The sequence below is a fragment of the Argiope bruennichi genome, chromosome X1, assembly GCF_947563725.1.
Source record: "Argiope bruennichi chromosome X1, qqArgBrue1.1, whole genome shotgun sequence".
NCBI classification, from domain to species: Eukaryota; Metazoa; Arthropoda; class Arachnida; order Araneae; family Araneidae; genus Argiope; species Argiope bruennichi.
In genome coordinates, this window is record NC_079162.1 from 122054712 (window position 1) to 122061811 (window position 7100).

The following is a 7100-nucleotide window of genomic DNA, read 5'->3' on the forward strand; positions in this document are numbered from 1 at the left end:
TTTTACATTTGGGGCATTAAGTAATCATCTTAATTACTTAGTGTAATGTTAAGTATTCATATGTAGGTGATAGGAAAGTAACAAACATTCAGCCACACGTTTCAACGACTGCATACATTATATAATAATGGCACGAAAATCATAGAAAAATTAGAAGTATTTAATTGCTGCGTCATATAGTGCGCAATTACGTTCACATAGTTTTTATATTTCTGTGCATAAACAAAATTAGTTACTTCTATTACTAGTTCCATAAATTAGAAATAGAAACGTTTTTCACGATTGAAACAGCTTTCTATTTGGTTTGAATTAATGTTTCATTAAACGCAAATATTTAGAGAATACAATTATATTAATAAAAATTAGATTGCGTTGAAATTCACTCGTTTCTTCCCTAAAACTAATGAAAGCTGCAAGCTTTCAGCCAATTAAGTGATAATCACATTGTTACGAGTGCAAAGCATTGGCAAAAAGATGCCAAGGCTTAAACCAATCAGGTCACGTCGGTATCCTTTACCATACAGTTAGTCTGTACAATTTGCGAACTCTCCTTGCCAATGTATCGCTTACGATCTGCATCACCAGGAGCGACTCGCGGAGAAAACAACCCGTAGAATTTCGTCTCTTTGCTTCATTTTGTCGATTCGCCTAAGTAGGCGAATTCTTTGACTCGAAGGAATTTCCGCATGCACGACAGAATGAAAACACGTCCTCGTGCAATATTTTCGAATTGAACATGTTTATTGCCCAGTAAAGTGTAATAATTTGAATGAATTTCTTTTCTCTGCAATTTTTTGATCATCCAGTTATAGGAGAATACTTCAATATATATTTTATTTTATATATACCGATCATTGCGAAAGTCTGGATTTCGAGAAGCTATTAATATTTGGTGGAAGTAATTTAGAAAAATATAAAGATTACAAAGATCAATACGTATTAATGTCCAAATTTGAAAATTTAACGTGGAAAGTGATTTTTAAGAATATTTTTTGTCGTTTGGATGACTTTTTTTTAAAGTTTTCCGTCTATAGTATGTTTACTTATTCAGGGCCCAATTTAGCTTAACTGAGGCCCGGGGCAAAAACTCCTTTGGGGACCCCTCCTCGATTTCACTACTTCAGTAATGAAGAACCATGTGTAGAATTTGTCTATGGTATTTTTCGTTAATTAATTCAAAATGCTATTTAAACAAACTAAAAACACTCTTAGTCTTAACTCAAAATACCACTTTTAACCATTGAATTGAAAATGCAATCTGAGAAAATACTACGGCAAGATTTATATTAGAATGCTTTCTACAACTATCTTAAGCATCTGTCTACAAGCGAAACTCCTAAATCTAATAAACTAAATGTTAGTACATTTTTAAATGAAAAATATGCAAATTTCTCAACAGTTATTTTCATATGTAGGAGTATTTAATTATTTCTTGCATTTATTGCATACATACAAAACAAACTTCATTATTTAAGAAAGGTGATTATTTTATCAGTCTCTTTTTTTTATGATAAATATTGGAACATGCCCCGTTTGCCCTTGCCTTATTATATAATTATAGTCAGGCTCTGTACTTACTATTAAATAATCTTGGTTCTGATGAAATTTCGTATGAATATTTAACTTTATGTTCTTAGTTTTGATGAATTTTTGAAGTAAAAAAAAGAAGGGAAAAAAAAAACTAAATTTCCGCATCCGACTTTCTAATTTCTGTTTCTTTTTTAAATTTTTACTGTAATGACTCTGTCATTTCTCCATAATTTATTGTAAAAATGCTCAAAATATATTTTTATTTATAGTCAAATATTGTCTTAAAATAAAGATATTTTATTGATATACGAGAAAACAGACGGGGGTCGGTTTAGGCTTCAATAGACAATTATTGGTTTGAAATGTCGATTCAAATCAATTAATTGACATGCCTTTTAAATTTCTAAAGTGCATGAGCTGCAATAAAATTATTAAAAACACATGTTTCAAAGCGACTATTGGGATTTGTCTTAAAATTAATTTTTCTCTCTCTTTAATTGTTTTCAGTTTCTAAGACGATATAAACAGCATCCTAACAACACTTCTAATAAATTTTATAAAAACACTTCAAACAAGCACATGATCAAATAAAGACATTCAGATATGATTTCTAAAAGAAGATCAGGAATTAGTCTGGTACTTCCATTGCCGTAAAATGTCAAAAATATTCTGAACTAAAATTCTTATGGTTATTTCAATAATTGCATTTATCATGTGATTAGAAATTACATATTTAATCTAATTATAATGATAATTGAATTTAATAAATTAATAGTTTAGATACTTTAACTCTGAAAATAAGGAGGATAGCCATTTGCTAATGAAACGCAGAATAAAAAGTACAGGCGCCTCAATCTCAGGAGACACCTGAACACAAGTCGAACTTGATTGGTTCGTTCGATCACATGACTTCAAACTATACGTCATGGGAAATCTTCTGTTGACTATTTATCTTTCCCTTTGACAATTAGATGCGTACTTTGGCGAAATTAATTTGGGAATAGATATCAGTACTGTAGTATTTTGTTTTGTAATTCAGTTCATTAAAATTTAACACTTATAATAAAGCTGATATAGAAGAAATCACGGTCTGCTACATGTTTCTAAGTTTATTTACAAGTACGCATGCATTTTTTTTTTGGAAAGTATTATATGAAATAAATTAATTGTATATGTTAACTGAAATTTTTCTTGAATCCTTATTTTCAACTTTCTTTTATTTTCAAAGTAAGAATTCCTTACTCCCAAAAAGTGAAATATGTCATTTAAAACTAACAATGCTAAGGATGCATGAACTTCATTTTTTGATGCATGTTGACTATAGTTTCTAACTTTATTTCAGCTTAAAAACGTAATTGAAGTAGTAAAAGTGAAAAGTAAAAACTGAATTTTTTTATTAAAAAATATTAATTTTCAATTTAAAGTACAATTGTTTTTTTTTTTTCAAAAATAAACCATATAATGACTATGGCAATTAGTGAAACTAACACATTAAATAAAATATTAATTATTAAAGCATAAGAAAATTTACCTAAATTATTGAATTAAATTTAAATAGTGAAGATTTATGAATAATTTTTTTCTTCTTTATTATAGAAGATGCAACCAGATCTTTCCTAAATAAAAATTTTGCCTGAAAATTATTATTTGAGCAATTTAAACTTTTTAAAAATTTAATTGAGAAAAACATTGTTGCATAAAAGGCATAATTTTTAATAATAGAATGAACATTGTTGATGATTGTCCGTGTAAAATTTAAAGCAATGGGCATCATTTGCTGTTATTAAATTTAGAAAGAAATCGGTAACATAACTAGTTTACATTTTATTACTATAAGAGTTAACTCAAGTTTGGAGTATAGTGGACAATTTTTCTTTTAATATCTTAATAAATAAACTTGTATAAAAGATTATGAATTACAACAGCATAATAGACAATACTTTCAAATTTAAAAATGCTGTTTCCTTTGACTCTTTATACATATTGAGGGCACTGGCATTATAATTGAAACTCTTATTGCCTGGAGACATTCCCTGTCCTTAAGATAGCCATACATTAAATGGGCTGAGTATTAAAGCATAAAAAAAATACAAATTATATGCATTTTTTTTTTATGAAAAAATAGAATTACTGTTCTCTTTATTGAGAATGATTTTCATAGATTTGAAAAACTTTACATATTTTGAATAAAGAAAATAAATAAATGAAAAAGAAAAGAAAGAAAGTTTCTAACATACAAAACCTTTTCATTTCATCAAATAAAGCTTTATATAATTAAAAAGGTTTATAAATGTTGTCTTTCAATAAAAATGAAATGATCAGATCTAAAAGCTCTCACTGGATCCATTTTAACATATGTGTTCGGAACTTAAGGTAACCGCCTACGTTCGAAGGAAAATTTTTGAAAAATTGGATTTTTTTAAATCTATTTATGGTTTTCAGATGTATTGTCAATTAGAAACACTATATATACAAAAAAAATTATTTGAAAATAAATATATTTTGAAAAATAGGAAAATTTGTGGTAAATTTTAATGAGATTTAACCAAAACGGTTAACACTCTACACAAAATTGTACTGCACCAATCCTATTTTTCTTAGTACACAAGTTATAGAATATAATGGTGAATGAAATGAACCTCAATCTAAGAAAAATTTTGAGATGCAAAAAAGTTATGGGTATAAATATACTTACATATGCATTTTTTCCATAAATTCATAACTAAATTTTTCTAAAAACCCCTATAAATGAAAAAGTATTTCACCAACAATAAAACTTTTGGTTCATTTCATTGCTCATATTATTTAAAACATATGCTGAAATTTTTATGTAAATATCTTTATTAGTTTTTGAGATATCATGTTAACGGTGGAGGATTTTTATGAAAATTAAAGTTTTGAGAAAATTGAAGTTAAAGTCAAATTTTAGTTGAAAAATATGGTTCCTGTAATTAAAATTGCTTAAAATTCACCTGGATGATAGGTCAGGCCTTCCTTTTCCTCAATACGTAGGCATTTTTTCTTTCGGAGGGCAGAAAGTGTTTTTCTTTGAGTTTTTGCTTTTGTTAGTGAATGTCTTTTAGAATCATTAATTCGCTGTTTTTCAACTAAAGACATTCCACTTATGCCCTGCATATAATGCCCTGCACTCAATTTAAAATTTCAAGTAATCCTTTCATACCATCATTAAACTGAAGCACAGTTATAAAGGAACATAGCTGTAATGTTTGTAATTCGACAAAATGCTCTTTCGGAACAAAATTCCATAACATGCCGTTAAAACTTTCGTTGGCATTTTGTGTTTTTCCATGTAAACACTTACGTAGTAATTCCTGTTCACATAGTTTCATATAAACAGGTTTCACTTTGTTTATTATTTGTTGTGGAAGCCCTGCTGATTTATCGTGGAATGTTTTGTTATTAGATCTTTCTCGTTAATACTTGCACCAACTGTCGACACCTTTAGGACATTGACCATGCATTGGGTACTTCTTGCTCGAGCAACAATGATAAAATGCTGCGATAACAGTGCTTTGCATAGATTTTAAATTGCCTTTATTACTACGAATTGCAATTCCGTAGTAATTTTGCAACTTATCGATAAAGCGATCAGTGAGTTTTCCTTTTCCACCTATTCCTTTTGTACATTTTTTCAGTTTTCGAAGGCATGTTCCAACTCTTTTTTGAATGTGGCCAATACATTCCAATTTCTTTACAGAGTCCTTACCATAAATGTCCTTTACAGCATCATAGGCCTTTGAATCTCCATCTCCATAGTAATCAGTATAAATTAATTTCCGGTTATTTATTGAAAGCTCAAAAATACGGTAGGCTCCAACCGTCTCCATACGTGCAGCTGAACCATTGTGGTTTTTACACACATGTGGATTATTTACAGTTTTTTGCTTTCCTGAGAAAGTTTTGCAAAATCTGCAGAACTGAGAAAGAGCTTCAATATCCAATACTTTGCTGGTGTCAATTGATATGCAACTTACAAGGCCATTCAATGAGGAAAAACCCCTCTTCTGCCAAGTGCCATCTACAGACACTCCGCAATCTACAATGTTACGCTTTGAACATTTTGAAATTTTTATTTGTTTAGCTTCATTTTCCATACTTTTTTGAGCAGCTTTAGATGCAGCTTTCAGAATTGTCAGCTTTGCCTTCTGAAAGTTGCTTTAGAAAGAAAAGGCATATCTAACATGGATATCAGTTTCTTACCTGCTGTATATCCTTTTCCTATAAGCCATAAACCATATACAAATAAAGTATTCATTTCATTAGCATTGTTTGTCTTTTCCGAAGAAGAAAATCCTTTAGCAAATGTGCAATTCTGGCATTTTAACAAAAAATTTGAGCACAAACCAAAACGAGAATCTTCTTCTAAGCAGAGTTTGTTTTTTAAACACATGGGACAACATAATATTGTTAACACTGACACTAGAATCTCAATGTTCATTATTCGATTTCCACATAATTCATTAGGATGTGAAGACTCTTTCAGTTGCAAATAGTTGTTACCACTGAGTTTTGAAGAAATTGCAGTAGTAACCTCAGTAGAAGTAGCTGGAATTTCACTTTCAGTATCTTTTTGAGAAGACCCAGAATTATGCTGATTTCCGGAAAATTTTCGCTTCTTTGAGCGATAATTTGTTTTATGACCCATTATAAATGAAACTTTACGTTGAAAAATGCAAAAAATTTCAAGGAAATTCAAATTTTTGCCTTTTAAAACAATCAAAATAAAATGAGGAAAGCAAGCACGAGATCGTAAACACAACAACAAGTAAAAAGAGATGTTGCCAATTGTTCACAAAGAAATAAGGAAAGTATGTATTAAAAACATGTGGCTATGTCGCTAGCAACCTAAAATAAAACTATTTTATAAAGTAAAAATCAAAGGAAAATATCAAAATTTGGCAAACTAAATGATAGTTTTGGTTTCAGAATTCTCCTTCCGGTTTCGGAATGCCACTTCCGGTCTTGTTTTGTTTCGGTAAGGTATTTTATAATAGCTATAACTTTTTTTCTAATTCACTTAGAAACAAAAGATAAACTGATTTAGAAAGAGGAAAGTTTGAATTACAAAAAATAATAATAAAAAAAAATTCGCCAATGTGGTCGAAAACCAGTGTTTTCAACGTAGGCGGATACCTTAAGCAATAACTTCACAGGGAGAAACTCATATTTCTATATTTGAAAAGGAAATATTATGATATGTTTTTTTTAAATGCGTTTAAAATAACTGCGTTTTTTTATAAAATTCAGCTCCGCATAACGCCTATTTGAATTCCATGTTTATTGCTTATCCTTGCAATAAGAAACAACATTTACCGCCTCTCAGATAAAAATTGGTTCCTGTAAACTTGGTGGGAACCGCATTTGGCGGTTTTCAATTCATTGATCTGACAAACCAATCAGATTCGACTTGTGTTCTGGTGTCTCCTGAGATTAAGGCGCCTCTGTAAAAAATATAGATAGATGAAAAATTCAAGTACAATCTTATCCTCACATTACGAAGAGCTTTGCAATGGGGTCAATTCATGTGACGTAAAAGGCGCGTGTCATGT